Below are 26,297 nucleotides of genomic sequence, written 5' to 3' on the forward strand. Positions count from 1 at the left end.
GAAACAAACAACAACAAAAAAAGCAAAAACAATGAACCATTGCGAAGAGCTAAAGCAATCAACAGAACAAGGCTTTGAGTTGACCCGTAAATTGGAACTACCAGAGAAGGACTTAAAACTAACCATCATTGATTCTGAATCCCATACCCAGTGAAAGTATTCTTCAAAAACGGTGACAAAATAATCTTTTTTTTTTAGATAAATAAAAGATGAATTCATTGTCAACACACCTGTACAACAAGAAATGTTAAAGTAAGTTGTTCAAGCAGAAGAAATACGATACCAGATGGAGATCTGAATTCACACAAAGGAATGATGAACAGCAAAATAAAGATAAACATAAAATATTTTTTCTAATATTCAATCATCTTTAGGATAATTGACTGTCTAAAGCAAAAATAGTAACTTGACCATGGGTTTATATTTAGGCAGAAGTACAATGTGTAACAACTCAAGCACAAAAAAAATGAAAGAGCAAATGCAACTTTTTGCAAGGTGCTTAAACTTTACTTGATGTAGAATAATAATATTTGGAGGCTGACTGTGAATAGTTACAGATGTACATTGCAAATCATTGAGCAATCACGAAAAAATATCTCCAGATGCTATAAAATTCATATAAAAGAACAGAAATTGGACTGACATCAAAATAATTGAAATAATTTTTAAAATACTGAAAAACTGATTAACTATAGTAATTGCTTTTAATCTTTGTTCCATAAAAAAAATAGAGACCTGAAATATGCAGCATATGAGCAAATGAAGAAAGAAGTGTTGTTAAACGGAATGTAATATTCCCTTCCTCAATTCTAGACCCTTCCAATACCTTGAGAGGTATTAGCATTTTAAGCCATGAAAGCAACATAAGGGAGTTTATTTCACAACCAAAGCAGATTAAAAAAACACATAATAGAGAAACTAAAACCACATAAATGTTAAAGACACAATATTTTGGACAAATAGAAGGGAAGTCCACCTTGCATTCATAAAAACCTGAATGATTATTCTTGAAGATGTACAGTCTTGTTTATCTTAAGTAGACACAGTTATTTAAACAAGTTGTTTTCAAATCGTTCCAAGAAGAGGTTCTATGGGTCTTCACGGAAAGAATTAATAAGACTCACTTGTAATTAAGAACACTCATTTATATAAAATGTTTATTAAAAATCTATAAAAAATTATTCTTAGGTTATCCAGAAATCCAATATCTTCCCCTATAATTTTGTCTACACTATCAATTTGATTAATGAACCCTTTTTCATAGTACATACTCTGAGTTTAATTATCATAAATTTTAAATTAGTGTAATCCAAATTAATGAGATTTGACTGTATTTAAAATGGAATACGTATTAAATGAAAATAATCTCCAGCAACAAAAATTGATGTAATGGATCTCTATAAAAACATATTTGGGGCATAACACTTATTATTATAATAAACTGTCTTGGCTTGGCTGAACTTGAAAGTTAGTTATACCAGCCATGCAGATTTAAGCACACCTTTTTTTCCAAGTATATATTTGCATTCATTCAATCAATAAATATTAATGACTTTTCTTATGTGTCAGGAACTTTTCTGAGCATGAAGATACAGGAATGGAAAAAACAGACTCTCTACCCTCAGGAAGTTCACGTTCCAATGGGAAGGGATTGATCATAAGAAAGATGGTTAAGTAAAAATAATACACTTGAGGGTAAACAGGGCTAAGGAGACAAATATGGTAAGAAAAGGCAAAAATGACCGTGTTTAGAGAGTTACAATTGACGTAAGTCCTGAGGAAAGACTTCACCAACAGGGTAATATTTCAGTAAAGACTTAAAGGAGGTGAGAAAATGAGATGCGTTAGTTCTTAGGGAAGATCATTCCAGCAGAGGAAACAGCAAGTGCCAAGACCTTGAGACAGGAACCGGGAATGTTAGGCAAAACTAGGAATGGGGTGAATGAGGAGAACAATAGAAAATGAGATCTGAGAGGAAACTGGATTAGATCACATGAGATTTTGTACACATTTGCGGGATCCTAGCTTTTTCTCTGACAGATAAGGAAACACCAGAGAGTTCAGAGTAGTCCAGTGACATAGCCTGACTTTGTTTTAGTTCAGAGGTTCACCATTGTTGCTATGTTTAGAATGGACTGAAGGGGAGCAAAGGCAGAACCAGAGAGCTCAGTAGGAAGGTACTGCAATATTGCAATATATAGGAGTGAGAAAAGAGTAATTCGGTCAGGTTGGAAACAGTGGAAGGCAGGAAAATTGGTTTTATTCTGGTTATATTTTGAAGGTATAGCGAACAAGATATTGTTGATGGATTAGAGGTGGAATTAAGACTAAAAAAGGAGTCCAAAATAACTGTAACATTTTGACAATTTGAAATTATGATACATGAGACTAAGGAACTAAACAGAATGATATGAGACTATGACTAGGAGATGGGGAAGCACTGAGGATAGGGTAGTCAGGAAAGATCTCCCCCCTGAGAAGGAAACTTCCAGGTAAAATCCTAAAGGGTTAAAAAAAAAAAAAAAATCAGCTGCTAAAAAATGAATATATATACATATATGCAAAAAGATGCTGAAGAGACTTTTAGGGAAGAGCTGCAATACAAAAACCAAAAGCTGGAAAGACCATACATGTTTGAGGAACAGAAAAGAGGTGGAATTGACCTGAGCATGTTTGAGGAAGATCAGAAGGTCAGCCAGGATGCAGGAATATAGTGAACAAGGAAGAGAAAGACTCAGGAGATGGTGGGGAAAAGCAGACAGGGTCAAACTACATAGGACCTTGGAAGACCTATGTAAGTACAATGAGGAGGCTTTTGAGGCATTTTTATGCAAATAACATGCTGTTCTATGTTTGTTTGCCAAGGACCCCACCCTAGGTATTTTCGTAAGCCCACTGTGCCAAAGAAAATTAGCATAGCTCACTTATGAAAATACAGGGTGGGGAGGGGAAGGGAATGTTACACAAACAAATGTAGGCACGCTATTTGCATAAATATGCGGTATTTTCTAAATGATCCCTATATTGTAAACTTATGGAAGGCAAGGGTAAAAGCAAGGAAATTAATTACAAGGCTACTACTAAAGAAGTCTGGGGGAAAAAAGTGAAGGTGGCTTGTTTGAGAGTTGTGTGCTGTCCAGTTGATTCTGACTCATAGCGACCCTATAGGATAGAGTAGAACTGCTCCACAGGGTTTCCAAGGCTGTAAATCTTTATGGAAGCAGACTGCCACATCTTTCTCCTGTGAAGCAGCTGGTATGTTAGAACTGCTGACCTTTCAGTTAGCAGCCGAGCACTTACCAAGGCTCCTTTGCATGAGAGTGGTGGCAGTGAAAATGTTTAATATATTTGGAAGATGAGATCAAAGAGACTTGCTGGAAGAGAAAGAGCTAAATCAAAGATATCTAGCTTTTTTGATAGATGATATTACTTTACATTGAACTGGAAAGACACTGAGAGGAATACAAAGAGGCTGCTGAATAAATAAGCCTGGAATTCTGAATTCTAATTCTGATTCTGAAGAAAGACCTCTATTAGAAAGATGAATTTGGCATATAGATGATATTTAAAGTAACGGTGGTGAATATGACCACCTAGGAAAAGCATTAGCTCAAAAAAAGGGACCAATATTGCTTCTATCTGAGGCATTCCAGCACTTGAAGGTCTAGTAAGCAGGAGTAGCCAGCAAAGAACATGGAGAAAGAGCTATAAGAAGCAGAAGGAAGTCACAAATGTCTTATGTCCTGAAAACAAAAGAAAGAATGAAGAAATGCATCAAATGCTACTGTAAGAAGGCCATTGAATTCACCAGCATGGGGATCATCGGAGCCCTGGACAAATCCCTGGAATGTTAGGGATAGAAGCTGCAATGAAATGAGCTGAAGAGTAGCCACAGCCAGAGAATCAGAACATGTCTGGCCTCTGTTGCCAATGAACTTTCATATTAGAGCATGCCCCACACTCTGTTTCAAAATGACTAAGTGGGAGGCAATTCCACCATAATTAATATTAAAACTGTAAATCTATGATGAAATTCTAAATCTCAAGATGAGTTTCTTTATAAGAATTCTAATTCTTCTCATGGTGAAGCTTAATTCATTGCAAATTAAAAGGAATGTTCATGGATACCATATAAACTTTATTTTTATGAGATATAATATTCTAAATTAGAAGTGCTGGTTGTTTCTGCAAGACAGAGAGAGGAAAAAATGTAGTAAGTTAATTTGGAAATCTAGTCAAATCTGAAATTCATAACTTCATTTGTACTAGATTAAAGAAAATATTTTCGAATGTTAAAAAAGTCATTATTGCTTTCAGTAAAGCAAGTGTTAAACTAAGATTAATTAAGAGCAGTAGAGAAACCGAATCATTTAATGAATCATTAGGGCTGCTAACCAAAGGTTCAGTGGTTCGAACCCACCAGCCACTCTGTGGGAAAAAAGATGTGGCAGTCTGCTTCCATGAAGATTACAGCCTTGGAAACCCTGTGAGGCAGTTCTACTCTGTCCTATATGGTCACTATGAGTCAGAATAGACTTGACAGCAGTGGGTTTGTTTTTTTAGGGTTATTTAATGTGATGTATTTCCAAAGTGATCGAGATCATGCACACTAAACTTCAGAAAAAAAAAAAAAAACTCTTGATTTAGCAAAATCAGAATATGGCACTCTGCTTTAACCAGGAATTACCAATGATTTAGCAGTTTTTCTTGCACATCAGGCAGTAACAGGGTGACCAGAAGCAGTGGCTCTTTTGTCTGATGCTCCTTTAAAGGGGCAATCCTCACTCTACCATTCTGTGTAAATATAGGCTCATTACTCAATCTTTCTAAGCCTCAGTTTGCTTAGTTAAAATAGGGATCTACTTATTTATGCTACAGACATTTGTTGAGCCTTTACAGTGTACTAGAACTTTTTATCTGTATCATAATACCTACATCATAGGGTCATTGTGACGATACAAGTTCCTGGCCCAGAGCTAGTACTCAGGCATCATCATCATCTCTCGGTTTGTACTACATCAGTAAAGTCTTTGCACATGTTATTCCCTCAGCTTGGAATACTCTTCCTCTCCTTAATCCCCAGTGCTGCCTGGCTAACTCCTATGTATCCTTCAGAGTCCAGCTTTCCCTGATCCTCTCATACTAGGTGAAGTCCCTCAGTTATGCAACCGTCTAACAACCTGTGCTTTTCCTTCATAGCATTTATCACAATTAAAATTAATTATTTGAAACATAACCCATCACTGTGCTGTCTACAAGAGACACAACTTAGACACAAAGACATAAACAAACTAAAACACAAAGGATGGAAAAAAATTCCATCAAGCAAACCATAACCAAAAAAGAGTAGGCATGGCAATATTAATCTCTGACAAAAGAATTTAAGGCAAAATCCACCATAAAAGATAAGGAAGGACATTATATAATGATTAGAGTCAATCCACCAGGAGGACATAGCTATAATACATATATACACACCCAAAGACAAGGTTCCAAAATACATAAATTCTAACAACATTGAAAAGAGAAACAGACAGCCCCACAAGAATAGTAGGAGACCTCAACATGCCATTTTCAGTGAAGGACTGACATATACAAAACACTCCACCCAACAGCAGCAAAGTATACACTCTTTTCTGACACACATAGAGCATTCTCCAGAGTAGACCACATTTTAGGCCACAGATCAAACCTTAACAAAATCTAAAACACTGGAATAATACAAAGCATTTCCTCTGTTCACAATACTATAAAAGTAGAAATCAATAACCCAAAACCAAAAAAAAACCAAACCCACTGCCGTCAAGTTGATTCTGACTCATAGTGACCCTATAGGACAGAGTAGAACTGCCCCACAGGGTTTCCAAGGAGTGCCTGGTGGATTCGAACTGCTGACCTTTTGGTTAGCAGCCATAGCTCTTAACTACTATGCCACCAGAGTTCCCAAATAACAGAAATAGCAAGGGGAATAAAAAAATCAAAATCATGGAAACTGAATAATGCCTTGCTTAAAAACCACTGAGCAATAGAAGAAATCAAAGATGGAATCAAAAAATTCCTAGAGTCAAATAAAAATGAAAACACATCTTAACAAAACCTTTAGGACGCAGCAAAATCTGTGCTCAGAGGTCAATTTATAGCAATAAACATGTGCATCCAAAAAGAAGAAAGGGCCAAAATCAAAACATTAACCTTGCAACTTGAACTCATAGAAAGACAGCAGCAAAAAGGAAAAAAAAAAAACCCACAATCACCAGAAGACATGAAATAACAAAAATGAGAGCAGAAATAAATGAAATAGAGAACATAAAAACAGTAGAAAGAATCAACAAGACCAAGAGTTGATTGTTTAAAGGATTAACAAAATTGACAAGCCATTGGCCAAACTGACAAAAGAAAAGCAAGAGAGGGAGCAAATAACCTGAATAAGAAATGGGATAGGTGACATTACAACAGAGCCAACTGAAATAAAAAGGATCATAACTGAATCCTACGGAAAACTGTATTCCAATAAATTTGAAAACCTAGAGGAAATGGACAAGTTTCTAGAAACACACTACCTACCTAAAATAACATGAACTGAGGTAGAAAAACTAACAAACCTATAACAAAAGAAGAGATTGAAAAGGTAATAAAAGAAAGCCCCCTCCCCCCACCCCCAAAAGGCCTGGCCCAACAGCTTCACTGGAGAATTCTACCAAACATTCAAAGAAGAGCTCACACCAATACTATTCAAATGATTTCAAAGTATGGAAAAGGAAGGAATACTCCTGAATTCATTCTATGAAGCCAGTATAACCCTGATACCAAAGCCAGGCAAAGAAAAACACCACAAAAACAAAATTACAGACGAATAGCTCTCTTGAATACAGATGCAAAAATTCTCAACAAAATTCTAGCCAATAGAATTTAATAGCATATCAAAAAAACAATACATCATGACCAAGGAGAATTCATACCAGGTATGCAATGATGGTTCAGCACTCAAAAGTCAATCAAAGTAATGTACCACATAAATAAAACAGAAGAATCACATGATCATTTCAATTAATGCTGAAAAAGCATTTGATAAAATCCAATACCCATTCCTGATAAAAGCTCTCAGAAAAGTAGGATTAGAAGGGAAATTCCTCAACATAATAAAGGGCATTTATACAAAACCAACAACCAACATTCTCAGTAGAGAGAAACTGAAAGAATCCCCCTTGAGAATGGATGCCCAGACAAGAATGCCCTTTATCACCACTCTTTTCAACATAGGGCTGAAAGTCCTAGCTAGAGCAACAAAGCAGGAAAAAAAAAAGGGGGGGTGGGGCATCCAAATTAGTAAGGGAGAAGTAAAACTATCCCTATTCACAGACGATATGATCCTATACATAGGAAATGCCACAGATTCCACAAAAAAAGCTACTGGAAGTAATAGGAGGATTCAGCAAAGTAGCAGGATACAAGATTAAAATACAAAAACCAGTTGGATTCCTCTGCACCAACAAAGAGAACTTTGAAAAGGAAATCAAGAAAACAATACTATTTACAATAGCCCCCCAAAAGATAAAATACAAATAAATCTAACAAGGGACGTAAAAGGCCTATTCAAAGAAAACCATAAAACACTACTGCAAGAAACCAAAAAAGATCTACATAAACGGAAAAACATACAATATTCATGAATAGACTCAACATTGTGAAAATATCAGTACTACTCAAAGAGATCTACAGATAAAATGCAATCCCAATCCAAATTCTAACAGCACTCTTTAATGAGGTGGAAAAACTAATCATCAACTTTATATAGAAAGGAAAGAGGCCCCAGATAAGAAAAGCATTATTGAAGAACAAAGTAAGAGGCCTCACATTACCTGATCTCAGAACCTAATATACAGCCATGATAGTCAAAAAAGCCTGATACTGGTACAACAACAGACACATAGACCAATGGAACAGAACTGAGAGCACATACATAAATCCATCCATCTGTGGACAGCTGATTTTGACAAACAGCCAAAAGTTCATTAAAAAGTCCATTAAGTGGGGAAAAGACAGTCTCTTTAACAAATGGTGTTGGCAAAACTTGGTGTCCATTTGTTAAAAAAAAAAAAAAAAAAACAGGACCTATACTTTACACCATACACAAAAACTAACTCGAAATGGATCAGAGACCTAAATATAAAACCTAAAGCTAAAATGATCATGGAAGAAAAAATAGGGACAACCCTGGGGCCCTAATATATGGCATAAATAAAATACCAAACATAACTAATAACTACAGAAGATGGATTAGATAAATGGGACATCCTAAAAATGAAACACCTATACTTATCAAAAGACTTCTCCAAAAGAGTAAAAATAGATCCTACAGACTGGGAAAATTTTCTGGCTATGACATATTCGACAAGGGTCTAATCTCTAAAATTTATGGAAAACTTCAACACCTCAGCAACAAAAAGACAATACAGTTTAAAAATGGGTAAAGGATATGAACAGACATTTCAGCAAACAGAACATTTAGACACCTAACAAACACTTGAGGAAATGCTGGCCATCATTAGCCATTAAACCAAAACCAAACCTGTTTCAGACAGGTCAATTCCAACTCACAGTGATCCTATAGGACAGAGTAGAACTGCCTCATAGGGTTTCCAAAGAGCGGCTGATAGATTTGAACCACTGACTTTTAGTTAGCAGCCATAGCTCTTAACCACTGAACCGCCAGAGCTCCCATTAGACATTAAAGAGATGCAGATCAAAACTACAATGAGATACCATCTCATCTGGATATTATTAGCACTAATCAATAAAACAGAAAAAATATACTGGGAAGACTGGAACTCTTATACACTGCTGGTGGGAATGTAAAATGGTACCACCACTACGGAAAACAGTATGATGTTTCCTTAAAAAAACAGAAATAGAAATACCATATGACCCAGCAATCCCACTCTTAGGTATATACCGTAAAGAAATAAAAGCCATCATACAAATAGACATATGCACACCTATGGTCATTGCAGCATTATTCACCATAGCAAAAAGATGAAAACAACCCAAGTACCCATCAACAGATAAATGGATAAACAAACTGTGGTACATACACACGATGGAATACTATGCAACGATAAAAAATGATGAAACGTCTCACAATATGGATGATTTGGAAGTACATTATGCTGAGTGAAATAAGTCAATCACAAAAGGACCACTATCACAAAGAAACAAGCAAAGGTTTACACACAGGGGAGAAAATGTTTTTTGATGGTTACCGGGTATGGGGAAACCCTGGTGGCGTAGTGGTTAAGTGCTACGGCTGCTAACCAAAGGGCTGGGAGTTCAAATCTGCCAGGCGCTCCTTGGAAACTCTGTGGGGCAGTTCTACCCTGTCCTAGGAATCGACTCGCCAGCACTGGGTTTGGTTTGGTTTTTGGTATGGGAGGGGGAGGGAGGGAAATTACCAAATAGATAGAAGACAGGTGTTAATAACGGTGAAGGGAAAGGCAATACACTATATGGTGGAAGGCAGCAAAACATGAATAAGGCATGAGAGGACACCAAGAGGATTTTAAGAACAAAGGGCAACAACGGTAATTACTATAGCATAGACAATCCTGCAACAATAGTATTAGCAAACACTGACTTACAAATGGATACATAGGCAGATAGGTAAACTAAGAGGGAACATAGCCACCTGCAGATACAGGTTTGGTGGTGGATATTTCTGCACACATAACTGTAGGTGCTGCTTATATATTAATATAGACAATACAGCACACAAGGGCCATAGTCAGGACAACTTCTTAGACATAACCAAACACCTTGCAGGACAAAGTTCATAGGCTCGAAGGCAAAGGACCATAGACTCGGGGTCATCTACATCAATTGGCACAACATAGTTTATAAAGTTCTGCATTCTACTTGGAAGAGCAGCATTTGGGATCTTAAAAGCTTGCAAGCAGCCATCTAAGATATATATATTGGTATGTTCCAGGCTGGAGAAAATGAGAGTAAAGAAAACCAAAGACTCAGCGGAGCAATTAGCGCCAAGGACTAATGGACTACATGAATCATGGCCTACACAACCCCAAGACCAGAAAAACTAGATGGTGCCTGCCTACCACTAATTGTGACTGGGATCACAGCAGAGGGTGCCGGACAGAGTGGGATAAAAATTGTAGAACAAAAAATCAAATTCACAATAAAGGCCAGACTTACTGGTCTGTTAGAGACTGGAGGAATCCCTGAGGCTATGGCCCTAAGACACCCTTCTGAGCTGCAACAGAAGCCATTCCTGGAGTCCACCTTTCATCCAAATCATAGACAGGCCAATAAAATAAACAACAACACCCCAGAGGAATGTACTCTTTAGAACAATCCATTATACAAGATCTAAAGGGCGACATTTTCCCAAAAGCAAAGGTGAGAAGGCAGGAAGGAATAGAAAATCAACATGAAAGGAAACAGGGATCCTAGGATGGAAATGGGGAGAATGCTGACACATTGTGAGGAATGAAACCAATGTTATGGAACTCTTTATGTATGAACTATTGAATGGAAAACTATTTAGTTCTGTAAACTTTCACCTAATGCGCAATAATTTTTTTTAATTACAGAAATAAATTATTTAAGGCAGCATTCGTTTATTTTCTGCCTTTTTACTATTTTGTTAGCATTGCCTAGGACAGTACCTGACACCTACAAGGTGTGTTGGTAAGTATTGCTGAGTAAATTAGTACTTTATTAGAAAGAAAGGATGAAGGGGGAGGATTTAAAGATAGCTCCAAGATTTCTAGATTTGGTGATGTTGCTATTAATAACTAGAAGCAGTAGATAACAGAGAAAAGATAATGAGTTTTTGTTTTAAACATGATGGATCTGAAGGGCCCAAAGGACATCCAGGAGGAAATCTTCAGAAGACATTTGGAACTATGGGAAGAAATGTGCACTAAGGATATAAATTTGAAAGTCCTTATTCTTTATGAGTTGTAAACCCTGGTGGCATAGTAGTTAAGTGCTATGGCTGCTAACCAAAAGGACGGCAGTTCAAATCCACCAGGTGCTCCTTGGAAACTCTATAGGGAAGTTCTACTGTGTCCTATAGTGTCACTATGAGTTGGAATCAACTTGACGGCAATAGGTGTGAACTGAAAAGGATTTTTTGAGTTTACTAATTGTAATTGTTAATAAAGTCATCAAGGACTTTATTAAGAGAAGTTTCAAGAGGTTGTTGGGGGTAGAAGACGAATAGAAGTGGGGGCCGAAATGTTGTTATGAAAAACTGGTGATGAAGAAAGAAGGGAAGATGTGGGGTGGAGGATGGGTGTGCCAGCCATCAAGGTTCAGAAACCCAAAATGTGAGACTCATCCTTGACACTTCTGTCTGCCTTACCTGCCATACTCAATCCATCTCCAAGTTATACTGGTAATACCTCTTAATACTTCAATCCTCCCCAGCCATTCCATCTCTTTCTGTCTCTGCCCTCCTCTGCTACAGCCTGCCCTGTATAGTCACCTCCATTCACACTGGGTCCCGTAACACTACTCCACACTGTCATATTCCCAAGAGCCAATCTGCTCACTCAACATACCATTCTCCTTTCTTTCTTTCCTCCTGTCCTCACTTTCTCCACTTGCTTGAAACACTTACATGGCTCTTCAGAATAAAAACAAAATATTTTACACGGCCACCAAGTCCCCACTTGATCTGAGCCCATCTGCCTCCTCAGCCCTACTGTACCCACCTCTTCTGTCCCCTGTGGTCATATTAGGCTTTCAGCCCCTTAAATGTGCCGTGCTCTTTCCTGTCACAGGGCTTTTGCATGTACTGTCCACTCTGACTAGAATGCTCCTTCCAGGTCCACTTCTTCCGCAAGTTTTGTTGTTGTTGTTATTAACTGCTGTTGAGTCGAATCCGACTCACAGCAACCACATGTGGCAGAGTAGAACTGCTATAGGGTTTTCTTGGCTGTAGTCTCTATGGAAGCAGATCATCAGGTCTTTCTTCTGGAAAACCACTGGGTAGGTTTGAACTGCCAACCTTTCAGTTAGCAGCTGAGCACTTAACCTTTGTGCCATCATGTCTCCAATTTAGTCCTCCCCATCCTTCAGATGTCAGCTAAGTGGTCTCTTGCTCATTTAAGCCTTCCCTGAACTGCCAGTCTAGGTCAAATTGTCTCCATACACCCCTACAGAGCACTAACCACACTTTTAATTTTATGTTAACTTGTTTTCCTATAAATCTTGACTTTCTCCTCTATTAGATTTTAAGCTCCCTGAGGACAGAGACTCCAACAGTTTGTGCTCATCATTGTACTCCGAGGGCCTAGCATAGTAATTGGCAAATAAGAGGAGCTCAATAAATATATTGACTGAATAAATTTGCACAGAATAGAAAAACCTGTACCTGTGAAGAGATGATTGAAAATAAAAGAATAAAAGGGGTAATTAATTAGCCATGATCCCAAATAACAAAAGAAGCAGAAAGTAAAATTCAAAACATTGACAATCAACCTTCTGTGGCCATTCCGAAGTAAATTATGATTTTCTGTGCACACGCTTACCTATATTAAAGTGCTTTTACTTTTACTGTGTTTACATCATTTCTATGAATCTGCTTAATCTATTAAAATTGCAAGGCATTACAGAAAGCATGAACTATTAACAGGAGATAGAACTGTGATAGTTCAGGAATCATGAACCTGTCTTGGAAACTAAAATTTTGACCTTGGGGAATGATTTCTGTGGCCCTGAATTTTTAATTGTTGATGGATTGTTTCTCTGGCAACATCAGTATGTAGGTGCTTCTATGACAGGCCTTTCATGAAAACAAGAAAAACAAAGGGCTAGTTTAGGTTGTTAGTTTGACTAATGAAATATTTAGTCTTATCTCTGCAAACTTCATGCAAAAACAGGTAAGAAACCTGATGGCCAAGATAGAGAGTGCTTTGTAGCTGAATCTGTAACGAAAAGACAAATTGGGCAGGGCACCAGTAAAGTGAAAAACCTGCATTCCATTCAACTACATTCCAGTAGGAAATGATGAGTTTAAAGGCCTTTTCTGTGCGTGCAGTACCAGATTTCAACACAAAGAGTGAGCCAGGTCAATGTCAGAGGTGATTTTAAGGCTAGAATGGAAGTTTATGATTATCTACTCCAATTCCCCTATGCTCCTGTAAAGTAAACTAATATCCCAGTGAGGTTAAGTGACTAACCCAAGGTCACACATTTACACCTTTAGTAATTATATAAAAAAAAAAAAATGGATACTAGCAGATCTTCAACAACAACAACAAAAAAGCAGTCTTATATTGCCAAAAACTAACTCAGATAAATTCCATGTTAACCACCACAGCATAGAAGAACTTATTGAATTTATAACATTGAGCCTAGAACCCTAATCTCCTAACTCTAGTCCAATATTTTTAATTTGGGATATTTTTTTGCCTTAATATTATATAGCTATTCTGTACTGTTGAATCAACAAATGAGTGAATATAATTTTCTACTTTACAAAAGACTTATAATACTTAATCTCACAACAACCCACTGAGATGAAGTATTAACGATCCTCTCTCTAAGGTCACAGGGTGCCTGAGGACTAAACTGGAACCCAGGTTTTCTAACACCTATACCAGTGTCCTTTTTTGATGCACTCCTATTTTGTTCTACTAAGGTCCTGCAATTAATCAGTAGGACAGGATAAGGCCTCAGGCTTGCACAGTGTGTACAAGTAAGTGGTTGACCTTCCTGACTGGCTTGATAAGAAGAGACAGTTAAAAACAAAAAAACCCTGCAGCTAGTTTCATCATTTGGGTCTTGGGATCTTCAACATCATCAAGCCACTAAGTATAAAAAGCCAAGCTATTGTGTTCCTGATTTATAAAAAAACTAAGGAGTAACTTTTGTATAAAAGGCAATAGTAAAGGCAGAAGGAAATTTGTGCTGTTGAAGCACATGTTTATCTTAGCATTCGAAATCTTATTCCAGGTTATTAGGGAATGTGAATTCATTTCTAAAAATTTTTTTATTTAAGTTCTTCTTATGTTTTCTAATGAAGTAATAAATCCTTTGGGACTGGGCATACCCACAGCTTGTGACACATCGCCTTCATGCTCACATGGTGTTCTGATAAATCCTTCAGAGCGTACAGTGATGACAGATGTGATAAGGAGATCATCATGGCTCTCACCGCCTATATTCTATTGTTTGTTACAGCCATCTTCTATTTCTGGAAAACACTCCCAGCTGCCTGCAGCAGAACTAGGAGCCAGAGTTGGAAAATATGTTGTTTTTCTCACAGTTTATAACCTAACTTGCCGACCACTAATTATGCAGTACAGATAGGTAGAAATAATACCAGAAAACAGGTCTTCGGCACTGGTTTCATTATCTGGTTTCATCATAATAAGCTTATTCTGATCTTTCTTATTTCAGGGTTCTGGAAGACTCATTAAAAACATTTTCTCTGCAATGTTTTATAACCTTTTGACATTTTCTTCTTATGCCAGTCATGCTGTGTGTGTGTGTGTGTGTGTGTGTGTGTGTGTGTGTGTGTGTGTGTGTGTGTTCCTTAAAGTCTATAAATAGAAAGGATGAGAGAGAAGAAATAGACACATTAACTCCTTATACATTTGTTGCCTGACAATTAGATTTGAGGTTGGGAGGTTATATGAATACTTTGCTGTTGTTTTCTTTTGAAGGTATATTGTAGGAGATCAAAAACATCCTATATGAATGTTGTGTTATCCACCTTAATCATCAGAAAAATAAACAAGCATTTCATATAAAATTTATTTTACAACTGATATGAAAAAAATAGAGAACTGTGTTCTCTTGCATGAGTTTCTAGAGACAATTTTAATCCGCTTTAAAAGCAATGAAGAATGTCCATAGTGGTTTGGTGTGATCTGCATTTTTTTACACTTCTCCAGGGACAGCTTAAGTGGCTGCCAACCCTGAATCCACTGCCTACTCCTAAATAAGTCTAGTTTTACCCTGATTAATTAACTTTAATTGTTATTACATATTTCTATGTTTCAGTTTTTCCTTCCATCAAATGATGTCAAGAAGCGCTACAATAATCTACTTTAGATATTTTAATTTGTAAGGGTTCTCAATTCTCTTTCGTGTTATAATAGTGGCCATTTATTTCACAGTAACCTATAAATTTAATGTTAATCAATAATTACAACCTTGAGTCACTCATCCTTTACCATAACTCTCATGTATTAAAAAATGCTAATTAAAGTTTTCTTTCCTGTAATATCCTTGCCCACCATTTCTTAGACTTTATATCTGATCAGACAGGTGCATAGAGAAGAAATAGTGATGCAAAATACTTCACACACTTCTTAATCAGCCCTAATTAAAAAGTGACTATCATATAAAATATATTAATTAGAAATTTATATTTGTTATTAGGGTAAATTCAAATCACATTCTCTTCAAAGATCATTTTTACTCCTATAGGAACAGCATATTTTGTATATCTTATAAATAGTCCTTCTTGAGAAATGTATGGATTATAATGTGATAGAAGGTATCCATAATCTTATTTTATAAATAGAGACAGTTTGACATTATAGGTTAACTGGCAGTCACACATCAAAAAATAGGGGTGGAGGAATTAGGTAGGAAGGTTTACTGAGTTTACGATTTGAACATTTTTAATTGTCTGGACTGATGAGCTGGGCATAATTTAGATCAGCAAAGCTACACCAATCAACGCTACTGTGGTTGAAAATAAAAGATATCTTCATTAAGGTAGTGGCACAATGGTGAAGTGCTCCACTGCTAACTGAAAAGTTGGTGGTTCGAACCCACCCAGTGCCTCCACCTGGCAATCTGCTTCGTAAAGATTATAGCCAAGAAAACCCTATGGGGCAGTTCTACTCCATCACATGGTGTCGCTATGTGTTGGAATTGACTCAACAGCACCCAACAACAACAATCATTAAGGTGGAAGATCTGTGGTCATTAAAATTAAGATATGACTAAAAAATGAAGTTTCTTGTGCATTTAAAATAAAGCAGTGTCAAACCGAGGTCAGAAAGAAATTGATTACCAGTTTGAACTCTGAATGAAGGTGAACAAAACCCATGTTGTTGTTGTTACTGTTGTGTGCCATCCAGTCAATTCTGACTCACAGCAAATATATTTGACAGAGTAGAACTGCTCCATTGGGTTTCCATTGGGTTTTGTCGGCTGTAATCTTTACCAGAGCAGATCTTCAAATCTTTTCTCCCCTGGAGCAGCTGGTGGGTTCAAACCGCCAGCCTTTCGGTTAGCATCTGAGCACTTAAGCACTGCACACCAGGGCTCCTTGAACCAACCCCATAACATACCGTAATCTTCTCCAGTGTAGCATCTAAATTTTTCCTTGTCAGATGAACTTGTCACTTTCTCCTTAGATGTGAAATACCATAGAAGTTTACACTAAGTGGTATGAGATGCATATTTCAATCTCAGTATATTTCTTAAAGAGATATAAGCTTCCATTTTAGTGATGACTGAGATACCACAAGTGATTACATTTATTCTTAGATTACCAGAAAGCCTCCTGAATCTGAACTGGTATTAATTTTTCTTGTAATTTGGTGATAAGTCAAGTCACTTGCTGACATAGGCGAGCAGTGGTGTTTATTCCACATTTACGATAGTCATTTTAGAAACAGCCTCTTTCAATATCTTACGTAAGATAGAGCCATATATTTTTAAGATCCAGAAATAAAAACTATGGCTTTTCAAGCTGTTACCTGAACCACATTTCTAAATAGTCAAATACTGAGTATGTTCAGGTATTCTGTAAACTATAGAAGCAATCTGCAAAATTACACATGCACAGTCTTCACCGAGTTTTAATTCCAGTAAAATCTGGTGGGTTTTTTTCTTTTTCCTTTTTTTGCTAATTCTCCTTCTCCCCCCCCCACCCCAAATCTAGTACCTTCTCCAGTAGTCAAACATCAAGTTCTTTTTCTTAAAGATGCGACAGCAATCAATGACGAGCATTCCCTTACCACTTTGCAGAAGCTTTGATCTCTGATCTGTAAGAATGAAATCTTCCCCATGGTACACCAGACAGTGCTCTCTACCACTGTGCTTCCCATGTGTGGCAATTTTTCAATGACACTTTCTCAGAAAATTGGAGTTGTGAGGCCACCTCACTCACCTGGCCTGTCCACTTCAGGCTGCTTTTTTAATTGAACCTCATTGAATTCATAGTTTCTATATTAAAACTACATTATCTGGATGAAGATCAGGGTCACAGGCATAACCTTAAATGACTATCAAAAGAAGAATATTGTCACTGACAGCAAAAATCAGACTAAACCACAATAACTATAGATACTAGTAGGTGAAAGCCCATACAGCTGAATTGTATTGCACTTAAAACTATATTAAAAAAGTGCCTTCATATGTTATATGTGGTGATTTTCTCAAGTATAATATAAAATATTCAATAGTACTTATATCTATTTAAAAGGCACTACTTTCTTACTACTTCTTGGCATAAAACTTCAGAAGTCACATTTAGTTAACCTCAAACCATGTGACAGCAAATTATATAACTATCACTTGCCACATAGCATTATAACAATCACTCTGAGTCTTAGTGCCTAAAATGAGAAAAAAGAAGTAGAAAAAACCACTAACCTCCTATCTAGTTAGCTTTCTATACACTATCTTATCTTCAGGATACACCTGCAGCCCAGGAGAACTAACTAGCATTAACAGCAAAAAAAAAACAAAAAACCGTTGCCGGCGAGTCGATTCTGACTCATAGCGACCCTGTAGGACAGAGTAGAACCGCCCCATAGCGTTTCCAAGGAGCGCCTGGTGGATCTCAGCTGCTGACCTTTTGATTAGCAGCCTAGCTCTTAAGTACTAAGCCACCAGGGGGTATGAAACTGTCACCTGTGTTTTTTTGCAGCTTTTTCCATTTGACAAAAATTACTGCCTCTTTAAGTACGGGATGATAGATTTCCGAACACCATAAGTGCTTTTTAGGAGTAGTATAATACTTTCTCTGAATGGCTATAAAAAAAAAAAAAAAAAATTTTTTTTTTTTTTTTTGGCTATAGACATGAACAAATCAAAAGGAACTTCAGCGGTGTTGGTTGGAGGAACAGAGTGATTAACATTTTTACACAAAATTTTTTTTAACATCTTGGCAAGTTCTATTTCCCTTTCCCCGTGAATTATTAGGAAAAAAAATTGAAAGCAGGACAATAAGCAATGAGCAGTATATGCAATAAAGAAATGCATCTTAGAAGCTAGGGCACAGTTTTATTTCTACTTGACAGAATTCATTTTAGTCAAGAATCAGTTCTGTCCACCCTCCAAATTCAAGATCATTGAGCAATTTATGGGTCAGATACTCCGTAGGTCAGGAGATCACCTCTAGCCCAAAAAACTCTTCCATGAGGTAAGCTCACAGGGCGTTCCATCAGCTCAGCAAGGGATTTTCCCAGAAAGAGGGAAAGCAGAGTGGACAATAAGTGGCATAAAACATTTGTAAATTATAAAATAGTCTTTGAATACGAAATTGGATTCTTTTGTATTCAATAAATAGAAAAGAACACATAGAGAATAATAAGTTACAAAGCATAATACTGAAATGAGCACCCATGAACTCACCATCCAACTTAAGAAATGGAACATTACAAATACAGCAGAAAGTGCTCCAGTCTCCTTATTCCAAATTGTATCTTAATCAATCTCTCTGCTTTCTTTATATTGTTACCAAATATGTGCCTCTCCTTATGTCATGTATTGTTAAGTGGACCCAGGTTAAGAACATGTGCTCTGGAAGGGCAAGAATCACAAAATGCCACCAATAAAATAATTTACCCAGTGATTTGTCTTCTTTGGATTGTCAGAGAGTTGAAAAGAAATGCATTTTTTTTTTTTTTAATGCCTCTAGGTGAGTCCTTCACTCTGTATTACCAGGGTCATCACTCTGTATGTCATAGGATACCTTCTCTGCCTACCCTGTGACAGTTTATATTTGAGTGTGAGATTCCTACTCCAGGAGATTGGTGTGGTACCCTGGAAGCAATGATGCCTAGTAGTAATAGGAGAGACAGCCACACAAAAGTGAGTAAATACACATAGAATAATGATGAGGGCAGAAGGCTGAGTAGTAGTTCAGGAAGTCATTGACTGAAGAGACAGCTGATCCTTTCTATTCCAATTACTTATTAAAGGTAAATTGCAAGCAAAATATTTTAAGTGTTTTAATTTAAAATGACACTCTGATATTTAAGAACGTATTAAAATATTTCAGTCTATTATTTAAAATAATAATGAAAATTCTATTTTTTAGCCTTTACCCATATTTACTTAAATGATTATAGTCATTATATATAAAACTTTCATATTTTACTTTTATTTTTCTTACTTGTATTTATTACAAACAGTAATTAATGGAAAATCAAAAGATAAAGGGAACAAAAACTTCTACAAAGTTAGGAAAATAAAAGCATTGACTTAAGTCAACTATATTTCCTGAAAGGAATCATGCAAAGAATTATAATGTGTTCTCCAATTTTACCCAAGACTGACTTGTCAACCATTAAAAATACTTCTCTGCCATCTACTCTATTAACAATAGTAATAGAAGCAAAATAACTGGAAAATAATAATGGAAATATAAGCAATACAGAAAATGGTATTGAAAGAAGTTCGCAACCTCCAGTAGGTTGTAAAAAAAAAAAAAAAAGGTTGTAGGGAACTAAAAATTTATTTGGCATCTATTTTAAGTCAAACTTACATGCTGACAATCTCATTTCTACGAATAAGAAAACGTAAAGTAATTTTTCTAGGGCCTCACTGATATGAAGCAGCAGAGGTGGGATTATATTTATATGTCGTCTTGGGGGCCCAGCCATCTGATTCGAATTCAGTTCAGATCAGAATGCTTTACCTTAATCATTGTGAGGCTATGAGCGTAGAAAAAAAGATACAGTCCCTGTACCAAGTCCATTGTACTATAGATGGAGAATAGCCAGATCCTTGCAGTGTATGCTCAAGTTGCTATGGAAACACAGCTTCCACATGGTTCTCTGGAGCCCCCTTTGTCTACATTACACTGCCATCCACCAGAGAATATGCCTGCTAATATATGCACTACAGAGAATAAAAATAATTATGTTTCAGTCACAAGGTTCCTCTAGAAGGTGCTGTCTTAAGAAGATACCACCAGTGATTAAAAATGGAGGATGTGTACATTTTCATTTATCCCATGGCCATGAACAAATTTAGCCAAGCTTCTAATGAAACTCAGAAAAAACTGCAAAATTAGAATAGCTTAACATTTGCTAAAAGTTTTCCTGTATGGGAGAATCATGTAGTAGTCTGTCTTCAATCATGGCAGATGTGATTTCTAAAACTGCATATGATTCAATAAAAATATAAACTTTTTTGACATATCTTCCAATATAGATCATCTCTCAGGCAGATGGCACAATCAGAATCCTAAGTGAACTTATATTCTAAGTATTTATGTCCAGTATTTTTACAAACGTATGTATTTTCCTCTAAGTCTCCAGACAGTTGATCCTTTTCTTATTTCAATATACAAAATGACATTTTGATTGATTTTGCTTGACATATGAAATTAAGAAAAAGAAAATGTACAGGCTTTTATGTTACAGATTGTCTTTTATCTGAGCACAACGTCATTCTCTTTGTTCTAGCACAGCACTGAATTGGATGACTGATTTAAAGCGTTATAGTCTAGGAGTGAGTAAATTTTGGTAAAGTAACAGAGGGATTGCCTAGAAAATCATTTTTTAAATTACCTATGGTCCATAGTTTATTCAGATTTCCTTAGTTGTTACCTAATGTCTTTTTTCTTTTTTTGGTTTCAGAATCCTATTCAGGATACCACATTACATTTAGTTGTTAAATTTGCTTTGATCCTCTTGGCTGTGACAGTTCCCCAGGCTTTGTTTCTGATGACCTTGAGAGTTGTAGAGAGTACTCCTCAGATATCTTGTAGAATGACCCTCAATTGGGATTTTTCTGATGTTTTTCTCAAGATTAGACTGGGATTTGGGGTTTTAGGGAGGATAACCACAGAGGTAAAGTAGCATCATCACATCATATCAGTGGTACATACAATAAACATGACTTATCACTGTTGATTTTAACCTTGATCACCTGGCTGAGGCATTTTTCGCCAGGGTTCTCCACTGTAAAGTTTCTTTTTCCTCTTTTCCATATTATACTCTTCGCAAGTACATTATGCACAACCCACATTTCAGGAGTGGGGAGTTGTGCTCCACCTCCCTGAGAATGTAGTGTCTACATAAATTATTTGGGATGTGTTTATTCTTCCTCTTTTTAAAATTTATTCCATTATTTATTTATAGCAGTGTGAACACATGGATGCAAACACAATTTTTATTTCATAGTTTCAGTAGAAAAGAGTGATTTGAGGTTTGAAAAGTAAAATCATTCTTCAGAAGCAAACATAAAGTACTATCACTGAGGAATTCAAGAAAAAAAAACTTTTTTTAAAGTTTAGAAGATTTTAAGGCAAAACTAATACCAAGCAGCTCAGACAAATATTTTATCCACTTTTTAACATTTATAAGACACAATAAGAAAGCCAGGAGATTACAAGCTACATAACCCAAAGTGGAGATTTAGAAACTATCTAGCAAATCCAATCAATGAATAAGAAAACACATTCTTTTTTTTTTTTTTAAGGAATAGACATGTAAATGTCTAAAAATGCCCACAACTTATATTCACATTTAATTTGAAACCTCATATTTCACTGTACATGAGAATTATGGGTTGTTTACTTCCTTTTTAAATATTTTAAATCAAGTATTAATAGAACGGAAGCCCTGTTGACGCAATGGTTAACTGCTTGGCTGCTAATCAAAGGGTCAGTGGTTCAAACCCACTGGCTGCTCCACAGGAGAAAAGACCCGGTGATCTGCTCCTGTAAAGATTATAACCTAGAAAACTCTATGGGGCAGTTCTATTCTGTCCTATAGGGCTGCTATGAGTTGGAATCAACTCAGTGGCACACAACAACTTTAATAGAACACTGTCTACAACCACAATCACTTTAAAAAAATATGATGGGGTAACCCGAAAAACAATTCTGAGATTTTGTGAATACTAGATGCTGTGTGTTCCTGTGACATTCATTCCATGGCTTCAGTGCATTTGTTAATCACAGCCACAGTGCGAAATGGACAGCAGCACTTCCAAATCCTGAAATCCTTTGTCACCCTCAATGCATGAAAATGTTAACTAGGGTTGTATACCCAAATCTCTACAAGGTACCCTATTTGAAATGCCAAGTTTATTCTCACTCAAGATCTCACATCACCCTTTTTGCTCTTTTCTCACAAGACCTAGACTGAAAACTGACCTAAGAAATCTTTTCTATGCCTTTTCTGTTGGGTACCATCTTAGCTGTGACTCTCCAAAATCCATCACTCAGACAGCAAGGATAGAAAGAAGGAAGTCTGAAAGAGCATTTCCTCCTCTTTCAAATACCGTGTCTCACACTCAATGTTTCTTTCTCCTTGGTCCTCATTTTCAACCCACTTGGACTTCAAGATGGAGAGAATCTGCTAAGCGCTCCCTCAAACACACTAACAGAATTATGGGCTGGTAATTATTCCTTTGTTCTTCTCAATAAAACCTCAAGCTTTCAGTAAAGTTATCTAATTCTCTGATATTTATTTTGTCTTTGACAAATATCAGAAAAAAATCAGAGAAAGAGAGTGAAAACCATGATTTCACTATAGAGAATATCATCAAGAACATCAGCAATATCCCAGGCCCCTATGTCTGCTGCTTATATTGATTTTATAGATTATAAAAATTTGGTTTAAAAAGACCAACTCATGAATGATTCTCAGAAAAAAAAACAGAGTTATTTAATATTATTGTTGTTGTAGTGGTGGTGGTGGTAACAATATGCTTAAGCTGGTCTACCCAACACTCGCCTTAGCCACGAAAAAAATAACTCAGTAAAAGACCCACAAAATGTCTAGCTTTAATCAAGGTAATTCCCTGGTGTGTCCTCCAAGATAAAATTATTGCAAACTAAATGAAATACTTCGTAGAATATGGTTGTTATAGTTGCACGGCATCTACCAAAACAGGCAGTATTAGTTCAAATTTATCTGTGGCACTGCCCTTGGTAATAGTTAGAATCAATTTTTTAAAACTATTTTTACTTTATGAGGATGAAATAAAATAATTTTCATATAGGAGGAAGCTAATTCTTGTATGCCTTAAATCACTAAATGTTTCATATTTAGCATATATATATACATATATATACACACACATATATTTAAACCAAAAAGCCAAACCCATTGCCTACCAGTCAATTCCAACTCAAAGCAACCCTATAGGACAGGGTACAACTGCCCCATACGGTTTCCAAGAAGCAGCTGGTGGATTCAAACTGTCACCTTTTGGTTAGCAGCCTGAGCTCTTAACCACTACACCACCAGGACTCAGTCTCATTCTATCTCTCTCTACATATATAGCCAATAGTTAAAAATTAAGAATTCTGGAGCTGGGGCCAAGATGGCGGACTAGGTAGACGCTACCTCGGATACCTCTTGCAACAAAGACTCGGAAAAACAAGTGAATCGATCACATACATAACAATCTACGAACCCTGAACAACAAACACAGATTTAGAGTTGGAGAATGAACAAATAGGGGGAAACAGGGATTGTTTTCAGGGCCTGGAGCCAGCGTACCAGTCAGGCAGCTTTATTAACATCCGAATTCCCTGAGCCAGAGGGAGAACTCTGATAGGGATCTGACTGCATTTTTTTTTAGCGGATTTTCTGGAAAAACTGGTTTCCCAGTGATGGCTCGGAGACAGCAGTCCATATCAAACCACATAAAGAAGCAGACCATGACAGCTTCTCCAAACCCCCAAACAAAAGAATCAAAATCTTTCCCAAATGAAGATACAATCCTGGAATTATCAGATACAGAATATAAAAAACTAATTTACAGAATGCTTCGAGACATCACAAACAAAATAAGGCAACCTGCAGAAAAAGCCAAGGAACACACTGATAAAACTGTTGAAGAACTCAAAAAGATTATTCAAGAACATAGTGGAAAAATTAATAAGTTGCAAGAATCCATAGAGAGACAGCATGTAGAAATCCAAAAGATTAACAATAAAATTACAGAATTAGACAACGCAATAGGAAGTCAGAGGAGCAGACTCGAGCAATTAGAATGCAGAGTGGGACATCTGGAGGACCAGGGAATCAACACCAACATAGCTGAAAAAAAAATCAGATAAAAGAATTAAACAAAATGAAGAAACCCTAAGAATCACGGGGGACTCTATCAAGAAGGATAACTTGCGGGTGATTGGAGTCCCAGAACACGGAGGGGGGACAGAAAACACAGAGAAAATAGTTGAAGAACTCCTGACAGAAAACTTCCCCGACATCATGAAAGACGAAAGGATAGCTATCCAAGATGCTCATCGAACCCCATTTAAGATTGATCCAAAAAGAAAAACACCAAGACATATTATCATCAAACTCACCAAAACCAAAGATAAACAGAAAATTTTAAAAGCAGCCAGGGAGAAAAGAAAGGTTTCCTTCAAGGGAGAATCAGTAAGAATAAGTTCAGACTACTCAGCAGAAACCATGCAGGCAAGAAGGGAATGGGACGACATATACAGAACACTGAAGGAGAAAAACTGCCAGCCAAGGATCATATAGCCAGCAAAACTCTCTCTAAAATATGAAGGCGAAATTAAGATATTTACAGATAAACACAAGTTTAGAGAATTTGCAAAAACCAAACCAAAGCTACAAGAAATACTAAAGGATATTGTTTGGTCAGAAAACCAATAATATCAGATACCAGCACAACACAAGGTCACAAAACAGAACGTCCTGATATCAACTCAAATAGGGAAATCAAAAAACAAAAAAATTAAGATTAATTAAAAAAAAAAATACGCATAACATGGAATCATGGAAGTCAATAGGTAAAAGATCACAATAATCAAAAAGAGGGACTAAATACAGGAGGCATTGAACTGCCATATGGAGAGTGATACAAGGCGATATAGAACAATACAAGATAGGTTTTTACTTAGAAAAATAGGGGTAAATAATAAGGTAACCACAAAAAGGTATAACAACTCCATAACTCAAGATAAAAGCCAAGAAAACGTAATGACTCAACTAACATAAAGTCAAACACTACGAAAATGAGGATCTCACAATTACTAAGAAAAACGTCTCAGCACAAAAAAGTATGTGGAAAAATGAAATGGCCAACAACACACATAAAAAGGCATCAAAATGACAGCACTAAAAACTTATTTATCTATAATTACGCTGAATGTAAATGGACTAAATGCACCAATAAAGAGACAGAGAGTCACGGACTGGATAAAGAAACACGATCCATCTATATGCTGCCTACAAGAGACACACCTTAGACTTAGAGACACAAACAAACTAAAACTTAAGGGATGGAAAAAAATATATCAAGCAAACAATAAGCAAAAAAGAAGAGGAGTAGCAATATTAATTTCTGACAAAATAGACTTTAGACTTAAATCCACCACAAAGGATAAAGAAGGACACTATATAATGCTAAAAGGGACAATTGATCAGGAAGACATAACCATATTAAATATTTACGCACCCAATGACAGGGCTGCAAGATACACAAATCAAATTTTAACAGAATTGAAAAGTGAGATAGACACCTCCACAATTATAGTAGGAGACTTCAACACACCACTTTCAGAGAAGGACAGGACATCCAGGAAGAAACTCAATAGAGACACGGAAGACCTACTTACAACAATCAACCAACTTGACCTCATTGACTTATACAGAACTCTCCACCCAACTGCTGCAAAGTATACTTTTCTTTCTAGCGCACATGGAACATTCTCTAGAATAGACCACATGTTAGGTCATAAAACAAACCTTTGCAGAGTCCAAAACATCGAAATATTACAAAGCATCTTCTCAGACCACAAGGCAATAAAACTAGAAATTAATAACAGAAAAACTAGGGAAAAGAAATCAAATACTTGGAAAATGAACAATACCCTCCTGAAAAAAGACTGGGTTATAGAAGACATCAAGGAGGGAATAAGGAAATTCATAGAATGCAACGAGAATGAAAATACTTCCTATCAAAACCTCTGGGACACAGCAAAAGCAGTGCTCAGAGGCCAATTTATATCAATAAATGCACACATACAAAAAGAAGAAAGAGCCAAAATCAGAGAACTGTCCCGACAACTTGAACAAATA

Source organism: Elephas maximus, chromosome 8 (assembly GCF_024166365.1).
Source record: "Elephas maximus indicus isolate mEleMax1 chromosome 8, mEleMax1 primary haplotype, whole genome shotgun sequence".
NCBI classification, from domain to species: domain Eukaryota; kingdom Metazoa; phylum Chordata; class Mammalia; order Proboscidea; family Elephantidae; genus Elephas; species Elephas maximus.